An 11604-nucleotide genomic window follows, 5' to 3' on the forward strand; every position below is an offset into this window, starting at 1 on the left:
CGACTTGCAGAGCTGTGGCCTGTCATCTTGGATGACAGGAGGCCGCCCGCATAGTCACTGAGCGAGTGTGGGACAAGATATGCCGTGGACGAGGGCTGCCTCATGTCTTCATGGGCCCTCGGCACGTTGTGCCTTCATAGTCCTCTTCCTCAGTTAAAAAAGAAATAGCATAAAAATTAAATTTTATTTTTTAATTAGTGTTGTGTGGATATGCTGGATGTTGGGGTCCACTGTGGTATACTCACGTACTCAGCCCTTTATATATATATATATATATATTTTTTTTTTTTAAGACAGTCTGGCTCAGTTGCCCAGAGTGGCCCCAGCCTCCAAGTCTCTGGGATCGCAGGCGTGCGCCACTGTGCCCAGGGACAGTCCAGGTTTAGAGATACATACACAGAACCTTACATCCTGTGGGCTCTCAGGCCTTGCTTCTGGTGGCTTGGGGTGTCAAAGCCGCAGGGAGGAGTTGGCTGTGAACAGTCCCACCGCAGCCGCGGCTCAGTGCCAGGGGTGTCAGCCTCAGTAATCAGCAGCGGGGTCCCGTGCCCCTCCGGGAGACGTCAGCTTTTCTTGGTTTAAGTGAAAATTGTGCAGGCAGCTCTGGGAAGACCGTCCCTCCCAGCTGAATTGGGAGGAGACCTCTTGCAGAACCCACATCCCCTGTGGGCTGTAGATGACACCCTGAGAACTAGCTCTTGCTTGGCGGGAGTCGGGGTGTCCCAGGGTCTAGAAGTTTCTTCAGATCCCTATTCCTGGCATCAGGCCACCTGCCACTCAGATACAACGCAGCAGCGGCCACCTCCAGCACCTCCAACTCCCAGGGTCAGGCAGGGGCTCAAGTCAGGGCTCCTGGATGGCTGGTGTCAAAGCAGAACACGCAGGAACACAGAGGTACCTCAAAGGTGAACCAAATGGGTGGCTGGGCCAGACGGCCCTGTCATCAGTGCCTGCCCTTTGACTAGAGCCAGGAGTGGGCTCCGCCCTGGGCTAGGCTGAGGGAAATGAGAGGGGCTGGGACTGAGGAGGGCAGACGCATGTGAGTAGGTATGAAGCACATGGCCCGGGGAGGAAGGGGCACTCAGGGACGCCCGGTTGACTATCACCTTGTAAACCTGTGACTGACGAAAAGGCTAAAACCCAGGGACAACAGCCCCTGCATTCACTGTTAGTGCCCACAGGCCTGCAGATGGATTGGGGTTGTGAGTGGTGCTGGCTGGCTCTGGTCCCCCAAGACCTGCCACGAGGAGGAGAGAGCTCGGCATGCAGGAGACCACAGCACAGGCTGTGCCTTCGCTCTGTGCCACCTCCACCAGGAAGCTCTCCCGACTGCCCCCTGAGTCAGGGTTACACACGCCCCTCTGGGCTCCCACAGCTGCCAGGGATGCTCATGCGTGTGGCCACTGGTATGTAGGGTGAGATAACTACTGACAGAGCCTGACCTTGTCCCTCAGCATCTCCAACATCAAGGACAGGATAAAAGCTGTGGTCTGTGTGCTAAGTGGTAGAGGGCTTGGGGCAGGAAAAACCGAGCTGTGCCTTGTGTCCTGTCCTGGAGGTGGACAGCAGGGAGGACAGGAGTGCCAGGGTCTCATGATCCAGGAAGGACAGAATGTGGATGGGGTGCTCTGCCCTGGAGGGTCCACAGTCAGTGCAGACACCACCCTTGTGCAGAGCAGGTGTCCTTCCTCCCTCAGTCTCCCAGCCCTGCCCTGGGACCTTGTGAGCTGCTTTGGGCCCCTCGGCTGGCCACCCTTCTGCAGGACAAATCTGCCTGCTGTGCTTGGGAGTCTCCGGGGTGTGTGTGAGCTCTGTGTGGGTGGGTGGGGGACTGTGTGCTTGTGTAGGGGGCAGAGTGTGTGACGTGTGGCTATGTTGTGTACACGCAGGGTGAGTGTGTGTGTGGTGCGGCTGTGAAACTGTGCTGCCCTTTGTACATGTCCCCAGCTGCTTGGCCTCTGAGATGAGCGGGTCTCTATGAGGGAGTTCCCACTAGGACTTAGAAACTGTGACCCTCTTGGAGGAGGTCACAGCCGCCCAACCTTCGCTGCTCCCTGGGGCTGCAGGTGATGCGGGTCCTGCTACAGTTAGGATGGCTGTGGTCCCAGTGGCCTGGCCACATGCCTCTGCTCACCAAGGCCTCCTTCTGGAAGTCTGGCTCATCCTCAGTTGGTAGGGAAAGGTCTGGACAGACAGGAAGGAGAAATCAGAGAGGAACCTGTTCCCCAGGGGCCAGGGCTCCAGTCAGCAGGAGGCGCCTGGTCAGCAAAGACTGTGGCTCAGGAGACCCAGGAGGACAGGAAGAGTGGAAGGGACCCAGAGCTGCCCAGAAGCAGAGGAGGCAGCCTTCAGCAGTGGCGGTGAGGGTGGGGCCTGGTGCCTCAGGGGATGCCCCCACGACCTCCACCTGGAGGCTCTTCGAGGCAGGGGCAGCTGGGCCACCTCCTCCTGGCCCAGCTCTTGCTCTCCATCTACAAAGGCTGCTCTGCCCTCTTCCCCAGCTGACCCCCAAACGCTCCAGGCTGCAGTCAGAGCCACCCTCCCATTTTACAGATGAGGACATGAGGCCTCTATAGGGAAGGGACCTGCCCAGGGTCACAGTGGACAGTGGACATTCATGGGTGTCCCAGAGTCACAGTGGACAGTGGACATTCATGGGTGTGTCCTGCTCAGCTCCTTCATCCCCTCATGACAAGCCCTGAAGGCAGGCACCTCCTCCAAGTCACCTAGGGGAGAACCCAGGCTGGGACTGAGATAAGTCAGTGTGGCCCAGGTCCTTCCACAGAACAGGAGGGGTAGGATTCCAACAGGGTCCCGCTGCCTCCTAAGCCCTTGCTGGTGGCCCTGCCCCTCAAACCTGTGTCCCACACACAGTGATAAAATCGCCTAAGTGCAATCAGTGACGTCTGCAGGATCAACTTAAGACAGCAAGACACGTCACTCGGTATCTCTGTGTTTTAGTTCCTCTCACAAAGATGGGGACACTAATATTCCCATTTCCCTCCTGTTGGGAGATTTAGATAATAGTGCACGTCCTCCGAGTCCTGCACAGACCACATCTCCCTTCCCTCTCACCCCGCGCCTTCCCGCCTTGCTGGCTGTGCACACCTCTTGATCTTCCAGGTGATATGCATTCCATAGAGCCTGCCCGCTGTCCCCCAGCACCCCCAGAACTGGGGTTGGAGTGGGGTTTGTCTGAACTCCTGAGCATTTTGGAGCTGGGACTCAGGGTGGGGTATCACTGGCCCCACCGAGGTGTAGACAAATGTGCTGCAGAGTTGCCTGCACGTGGCTCCCGCCAAGCACCACCAGGAGACCCTCACAGGTGTCGCCAACCCACTGAGGACCTAAGACCAGGCTGGCAGGGGAGGCAAGCGTATGAAATGCGACATCTATGAGGTCCTGTGGGTGACCACACAGAGCTGCAGTCCTGGGGATGGAGCCATTAATCCCTAGGGACAGGCTTCAATCAAGGCAGTGGCCTGGGGACCTAGCCTCCTGAAGTGGCCTGATGGGGGTCAGCCTCGGAGTGACAGTTTGCAAACCAAGCAGGCAGATGGGGTCTGCTACCAGAACAGCCAAAATTAGGGAAGATGAATCCTGGGAACCAACTAAGAGGGAGAGAAAGAGGGAGAAGCAGCAGGAAAGTGGTTAACGATGGGGATGGGGCAGCCTCCACGGGGAGAGGACAAACCCAGGACGGTCTCAGAATCCGAGATGCTCTCTGCCTCCCGGGCACCAGGCGTGGTGTAGAAGGCGGCATGTGCCACACGCTTGGTTTTCTGAGCCTTTCCTACCTCTTTACACAGCAAAGCCTTTTTTTAAAAATTTTTGGTAGAAGCCTTTCTACAGGGGATCACCCACATCCCCGATTTCTCAAACCCAGGGACCATGTGTTTCACTTTCTTGATGACTCAGGGTCATTTTGACAACACTAATTAGTAGACTGGACTGTAATACAGGGTTAGCCGCGGGGATCAGCATGGCATGTCCTGTCTGCTTTGCTTTTTTAATTACTGGATCTGCATTTTACAGTTTTTCTGCCTCCTCTCTCATCATAAAACTCTTCTCATTACTCTCAATATGCTTGTTGTGGCCTGAGGAGCTAGACCACCGAACTCGTCAGAACTATTTGTCAGGTAGGAGAGAACAGGACCCGAGTGAGGGCCAGGAAGGCATTCTAGTTTTGTTTTTTTTTTGGGGGGGGGGTACTGGGGAGCCTCATGGGCACTCGACCACTAAGCCACATCCCCAGCCCTATTTTGTATTTTATTTAGAGACAGGGTCTCACTGTGTTGCTTAGCACCTCACTTTTGCTGAGGCTGGCTTTGAACTCTCAATCCTCCTGCCTCGGCCTCCTGAGCCACTGGGATTACAGGCCAATGCCACAGCAGAGAGGCATTTTTATCAGCAAGAGGCAGTGAGCTCTACTGCATGAGTGGATGCTTTAAACCACTGTGCTCAAGCACTGGATCCAGCAGAAAGGTTTGACTGACCTAGAATTAGTCCTGTTCCTGGGTATGACACTCCTGCAGTCCTATGAGGCTGACGGGGGAGGCCGAGTTTTCCAGGGATAGAAGCTGAGCCTCAGAGGGTCAGGGAGGATGGAGATCAGTGAGTCGGGATGATTCTCATGACCACCATCTTGGGCAACAGCTGTAAGGCCACACAGGTACCTCCTATCATCGGAGCTGTGGAGGGAAGAGACTCCACTGGATTGGAGGCCATAGGACCCCAACTCTAGCCCTGGTTCCCTAAGAACCAGCTGGTGCCCACGAAAGTGTGGATTCTTTGAGTCTCCGTTTACCCATTGGTCAAAGATAGACGGTCTGTTAGCTTTCAAGGTGTGTCTTGTAATGAATGAGTCATCTTTGCTAATTAGCAGGAAACACTGGGGCTGGGGGGTGCTGAACAACGCTTGCTCTGCCTGAGCCTGCCCTGGCCCCCAGATTCCCTCGATGCCCCTATCTGATCCTCCCTTATGACGCACCACCACCCCAATCTAGTCCGTTCCTGTGCTGACCACCCAGGAAGGCTCTGACACTTCCAGTGAGTGAAACAAGATTCTATGGCCCTTGACAAAAGGGTCCAATAATAAAGACGACCCTCAGAGGTAAAGGTCTTTCCAGGAGCATCGGGTCTTGTCGCCCGTCTTAACCTTTGAGGCTCCATTCATGGGGTGGGGGGCTGCAGCCCGGGAGGGGCTCACCCTCCGGGCTGGGCTGGGAAGGAAACCAGCGTCTGTGGACAGCAGAACCCACCACTCTTCAGCAGGGGTCATCTTTGGCACCTCCTGGCCCTGTGCTGGGCAGCTTCTCCCAGGCTTTGCCTGCTCCTTCCCTGGCACCCAGGGCTGGCGGGCCACAAGAGCTGAGAGTCCCATGGGATCCGTGGAAGGCCTGGGTCCCACCAGGAGGGAGGGCAAAGCCGGGTCCTGCGGAAGACATCCTGCAGTGTGTCCCCTGCTCCGCCCCCCCAGCTGGCCGGGCTGCCCAGCAGCCGTGACCCCTGCCTGCCCAAAGTCCCTTTGCATTCTGGGGAGGGGCATCAGCAGAGGCCCCCGTTCTTCTCACCGGAGCCCCGCGCTCTTCGCTGGAGCCCAGCTTGGCCGCGTTCCTGGGCTGCTGCCGTATCGATTCTGCAGGCTCCCTTTGTGCTGGGGATATCAATTTAGCGGGTTCCCGGGATGGCTGTGTTTTAACCTCTCACCTTGGTCTAGACTCCGTCGGCTCCTGCTGTCCCTCAGCCAGGAGGAGATGGAGGCCCCGGGCCTCTCGGGCAGGCTCTGGAGCCAGCGGATTTCCAGGAACCCAGACTGGGATCACCCGGCGGCTCCGCGGCCCCGCCAACCTGCCTCCCTCCAAACCGGCCGGTGAATTATTAAAGATGCAATTTCCTTTCATCTTTCCAGTAAAATCGCTCCTGGTGCCGTGCTCCACTGCCTTCCTGTCTCTGGCCCGGCTGGGGTCTGGGCAGTGCCCCTCATTCACCCTGCTCCTTCCCTACGCCCGGGCCTTCCTAGGAAGCTGGATGGAGGTTGAGGCCTTCCTAAAAGGGTCCAGAAAGCCTCGGAATCATGAGAAATGGGGGAGTGGCAGAGAAGACGTGGGATAATAGAATCTTGGAGCCCAGAGAGGTGTGGCAACTAGCCCAGGGAAGCACAGCGAGAGGCTGACAGAGCGAGGGATGGAACCCAGGTCCTGTTCCCAGACGAGGGTTTCCCCTTGTTCTGCACCAGCCTCACGAGTCCCAGAGGTGTCTCTCTTCGTGAGCCCCTCACGCCTTCCCCAGGCAGGAGTCGGTCAAGCTCCTCCACGGTATTGATCAGGTCTTAGAGCATGATTTACAGTCGTTGCCTAATATTTACTCTCCAGTCCCCACCATGCCGTGGCGCTTAGCCCAACGTGAAGCCGAGATCATCCCGTCAGTACTTGTTGTTTCAGGTGTTACTGTTTACTGTTTGCGGTCATCCCAAAGGGGCCATGGAACAGGCAGCTCCATTTGGTCCTGACCAGAGCCCTCAGAGCCTTGCTCTGCATCGGCCCTCCCCAGACGTCCCTTCCCAGTGACCCAGAAGAGGCCCCAGTGCCTGCCTTCCTCCCCAGCTCATGCGAGCTCTGCTCTGAGACGATGGTGGAGTGTGGGGACCTGGGCAGGTGTCTCGGTGTCCACTGAGACAGTATGCTGCGGGCCCAGCCTTGAGCCAGGCTCTGGAGGCTCCTGACGCCCACTGTCTTTGACCCAGGGCTCAAGGTCTGCCCGGGCACCCATTCCCTGCACCCAGCCAGATAGAACCTAGAGGCACCCTCGAGGACTCGACTCCTCCGCCCCACCAGACCAGGCTGCCGTGGACAGTGGCCTCCAGGCCTCTGCTCTGTGGCCAGACAGAGGCCCCTTTACTCCAAAGCGGCTCCCAGAAGAGGTGTGGCCGAGCCCAGCAGGTGGAAACCCTCGCTGGCCCCTTCACTGCAGGAACAGGCTCCCCAGACTCTGCTAAGATCGGGTCCGTTCACTGCCCATCGCCCCGGCTCCCTCCAGCCTGGCCAACTGCACAGGACAACCCGCTTGCTCCCTCACAGCGTCAAGTCCAGGTGCTCTGGACCCTCTCCACAAACCCTCCTTTCTTGCCCTGGCCTCTGAGAAGGGCCCAGCAGGCCCAGCAAAGACTCGGACCTTCCTAGGCTCAGGCCCCTCCACCTCCAGGAAAGGCAGAGGGGCAGTGGTTGGCAGGCCTCACGCCTGAGTCCAGAGCCTGGCTCCAGCCCTCACCTGCCACGCCACTGCAGGTGGGTCACTGAACTTCTCTGTGCCTCTGTTTTCTTGTCTGCAAAAGGGGTTGACGACAATAAAGTGGTGGCTCCTTCAGAGATTGCTATAACTGAGCTACTTCTACATGCAGTTCTAGAAAACCACACAAAGCAGCTCAGTGATTGCCTGGGAATGGAGGGGAAGGTCAGGAGGGAGAGATTACAAAGGGTTCTGAGCACACTGTGGGGGGTAATGGATTTGTTCATCATCTTAATTACAGTGATGATTTATGCATATATGCATGTGTTAAAATGTATCACGTGGCCTACTTTAAATACGTGTGATTTATTGTATGTCTACGCTCACCCAACAATGCTGTTTAAAACATGGCATGAGCTAATACCGCTGGGGAGTCACTTAGCAGAGACTCTCTGGCTGTTAAGTGCAGTGGTGTCACGCCCTGGCAGCCCTCGCAAACGCCCACCCCACTCCCAGGACTCCTGCTCTGGAGCATCAGCTCCTCAGGTTCCCAGGGAGCCGCCACTCCACTTCTTGCTGGCCATGTGCACACGCTGTCAGACTCAGAAGTTCCTGGGTAGCTATCGCTGGTCATTGTCCCATCCGGGCCTCTCTTATGCCACCCCACATCCTTCCCCCACCACAGCTGCCCACGACATATGGGTGAAAGCTGGGACATGGGGAAGGATGGAGGGGACCTCAGGAGCCTTGGTCCTCCCTGGTTGGTGCTGAATCCTAGAATGCTAAATATTTTACTTATCGTCTTTTCTTTCCTTTCCTTTCCTTTTTATTTCGGTACCGGGGATTGAGCCCAAGGATGCTCTACTCCTGAGCCATGTCCCCAGCCCTTTTTCTTTTTTTTTTTCTTTTGAGACAGTGTTTCCCTAGTTACCCAGGGTGTCCTGAGCTTGCAATCCTCCTGCCTCAGCCTCCTGAGAAGCAGGGATTATAGGGATGTGCTACTGTGTCTGGCTTCAATATCACCCTGCCTTAGGCCACCTCCACCCCTAACCCAGCCTCGGTGTTGGCCCACTGACAAAGTCCAAAGTCCAGGCATCCAGCAACGCCACTGTCCCTGAGCCCCACCACAGCAGGGAAAACAGCCCAGAGGACATTAGAGAGTGTGAGTCAACCATGACCCCCCAGGAGCAGGAATCTGCCACCTCTTACGATCCCCTCCCACTGTGGGGTGAGAGAGGGTTTTGGTCTTAGGGCTGGCCAACACACTGCGTCATGTCACACCTGAGCGTAGGTTATGATATGTTTTTTCTCAGCTTTTGTTAAACACTTTCTCCTCCGCAAACTGCTCAGAAGTCCCAGAGAGAGAGTTTCTGAACTGAGAGGCAACGAGGGTCCAGACCTCGGCTCCATGTCAGAAGCTGACCCAAGGTCAGGGGTTGGGTAGACTTTGGACTCCCGGCAAGGGGCCTGCAGTCCTCCTGAACCTGCTCTTCTCAAGGGCACCTTGTCTCCTGGAGTGTGATGTACCTGCTGTCGGGGCTGCCGTCTTGAGGGGATAATCCAGCATGGGAGAGAGCAGTGTCAGTTTTCAGGAATGGAAGAAAATCCTGGCGTGGTGGCACATGCCTGCAATCTCAGCAGCTAGGGAGGCTGAGACCCCGAGTTCAATCCCCTGTGCCAAAAAAAAAAAAGAAAGAGTCTAGGCGTCCACTGGCCCCGTGGGTGGGCCTAGAGCGGCAGCAAGTGGATCTTCCTGTGCACAGAAGAAGCTGCATGCCCTCCTGGCCAGCCCTCACCACCTCCATGGAACAAGATCCCCAAACTTCCTCCCAGCCTCCAGCAGCCTCAGCCTGTCCTGTCGCTGGTACACTCCTCTCCGTGGCTCCTACATCCCAAGTCAGTGGCTTATGTTAGGCCACTGACCCTTCCCTAGTACACCATGTCGGAGGAGGGCTCCCTCCTCCTGGGGACTCCCCACATTCACACACCCCAAACCTCACAACCCACAGGGTTGGCGGAGGCCCTGGGCTGGCTCAGGGTGGTGGGTGAGGCCAGGAGGGTCTCTAGTGCCCTGCTTAGGAAATGACCTTCTCAGGCTGACCACCAATAGAGAAGCCTGAGCCAGGAAGCCATGGGTCACCTCATGAATCATGAGCCGACCACAGAGGCCAAAGAAAGACTCCAGGTCTTCAGGAGGCCCTGCTCCAGGTGTGAATGGGAGCAAAGTCATGTGAGAGAGCAAGAGAAGCCCAAGGTGTCTGGGAGGGACTTCCCTGGCTGCGCTTGAAGGAGAATGTCCCCATTTGTGAAAGCGTGTATCTAAGAAAAAGGCAAAAAAAATGGTGAGCATTCTGTAAGAGAGGAATAGCGTGGCAAGAGGCAGAGACCCCTCTGGTCGAGGGACCATGCTCCTAAGGTGGACCTGGTGTGAGGCTACACAAGAATCCCCTGCAGTCCAGGCCAGGCAGGGAGAGCAGGGCTGCCTGGGCCAGGGGACGTGCCCCAGCTGCCTCAGGTCTCCCTTGGAAGGACCTGGGGCTCCTTCCTGTCTCCCTTCCGTCAGGGACTCAGGGTCTTCATTTCAAAGTGGTGAGCTGGGGTCTGGGAATTCCCACCCCAGCCTCCCCTGGAGGTAGCCTCAGAACCAGGAGTCTCACAAATATGCCGCTCAGCCGGTGGGACGGCTTTCCTGTCAGCCAGCCTGAGAGGGCAGGAGGAGGAGAGACCTTCATTATTCACTGCCCTCAGGCAAGTGTCAGCCACCCACAACCTTGAGGGTTCACTGCGAAGGCTGCTGGAGTGTTCTGGGCCCTGGCCCCGCCCAGCCTGCCCCCGGCCTGGTCCCTACACAAGCCATCGTCCAACCAAAAGCCCAGGGTGGCTTCAGGAAGCCCCTCCCTTGCACCGGGAAGCAACCCTGGGGACAGATTATGCAACCAATCCCACAAGCAGGCCTTCTGTCCTTTGGAGGGGGGGGGGGGGTCCCAGACCCTTCAAGATTCTGAGGAATACCACAGAGTCTTTCCTCTAATTTCAGAAGACTTTTGAGTTCATTCCTCAGTCCCATAAGGACCCCCAGACCCTGGTGAAGGGCACCAGAATCCCCCGACCCAAAGATGGCCTGAAATTGCCAGAACTGCCCCCCGGATGACAGGGAGCTCAGCTAGAATCTCAGCACACAGAAAGTGCTGGGTAACCGATGAATGAGCCCATTCCCTGCGGGCTGGGGTGTGGGTGGGGAGCAGGAAGAGCCCCCGAGAAACCCCTGAAGTTCTGGCCTCCACCACAAGCAACTTTGGGACTTGGCTCATGCCTTTCCATTATTGTCTACGTATTTTGCATCAGGCATGATGAGCATGTGTTGAGCATGTAAAATAGTCACATAGTCATGTTCTCTGCCCTCACACTGCTTATAGTCTAGGGTGAGCCGGAAAATTAACAAGCAAATCCACAAATAGTCTTCTAGGAGGCAAGCAGGGATTCTGACTAAACCCCTAGGGCTTTAGTTTCCTCATCTGTAAAATGAAGATAATTCAGGTTTTGCTCGTGTTTTTATGAGAAAGAAATGAAACAACTTACCTTAAGCTCTGAACCCCAAGCCTGGCATAATAGGAATGGCATTGAGTGAAGCAGGTCAGCAAAGAAAGGCAAGCCGGGCCTCCCTCCAGTGGCAAAGTCTGGTTTGTTAAAATCAGACCGCCACCAGCCTGGACCAGCCTGGACCCTGCAGTTGGAGGAGAGTCAGTCTCCTGGCGGCCTCCAGGTTAGGGACATCATTGGCAGCAGTCAAGCCCCATAGGTGCACAGGGCAGGAGGAGATTCACGAAGGGCTGAAGCTGACCCCTTGGGTGGTCAAGTTGAAGCAGTGGCTAGATCTCAGTAGGGGTAAGGTCCAAAGTCTGCAGATTTCTGTTTCTGGCTACAGTGGACTGGCTTATATATCATACCCACCTTCCCACCAAGAACAACTGGAATAAAATTTGAAAAGATACATTTTTCAAATTTTCTTTGAAGGCACTGAAGATGTCTAGAGGTCATGATCCTGGAAAGAAGAGAAATCTAGAGAAATGAGCTCAATATTTGGCCCTATTTTTTGCTCTAACCAGTAACCATGAAGTTAAAAATATGAGCAAAAAGTAGAGACTGAGGTGTTTGCAATGTGATGAAGTCAGGAAAAACAAATATGAGTGGAGGGGCCCCTTCAAGAATCTTCAAAGGTGGGGAAGGCTTTTTTTTTAAGGCTTTCACTTGGGGTTAGGACCCTCAAAAACAAATCAGGTCAAGTGCAGTGGGCACATGTCAGTAATTCCAGCTACTCAGGAAGCTGAGGCAGGAGAATCACAAGTTAAAGGCAAGCCTGGGCAACAGAGTAAGATT

Source organism: Spermophilus citellus, assembly GCF_964194105.1.
Source record: "Spermophilus citellus genome assembly, chromosome: 12".
Lineage (NCBI taxonomy): Eukaryota > Metazoa > Chordata > Mammalia > Rodentia > Sciuridae > Spermophilus > Spermophilus citellus.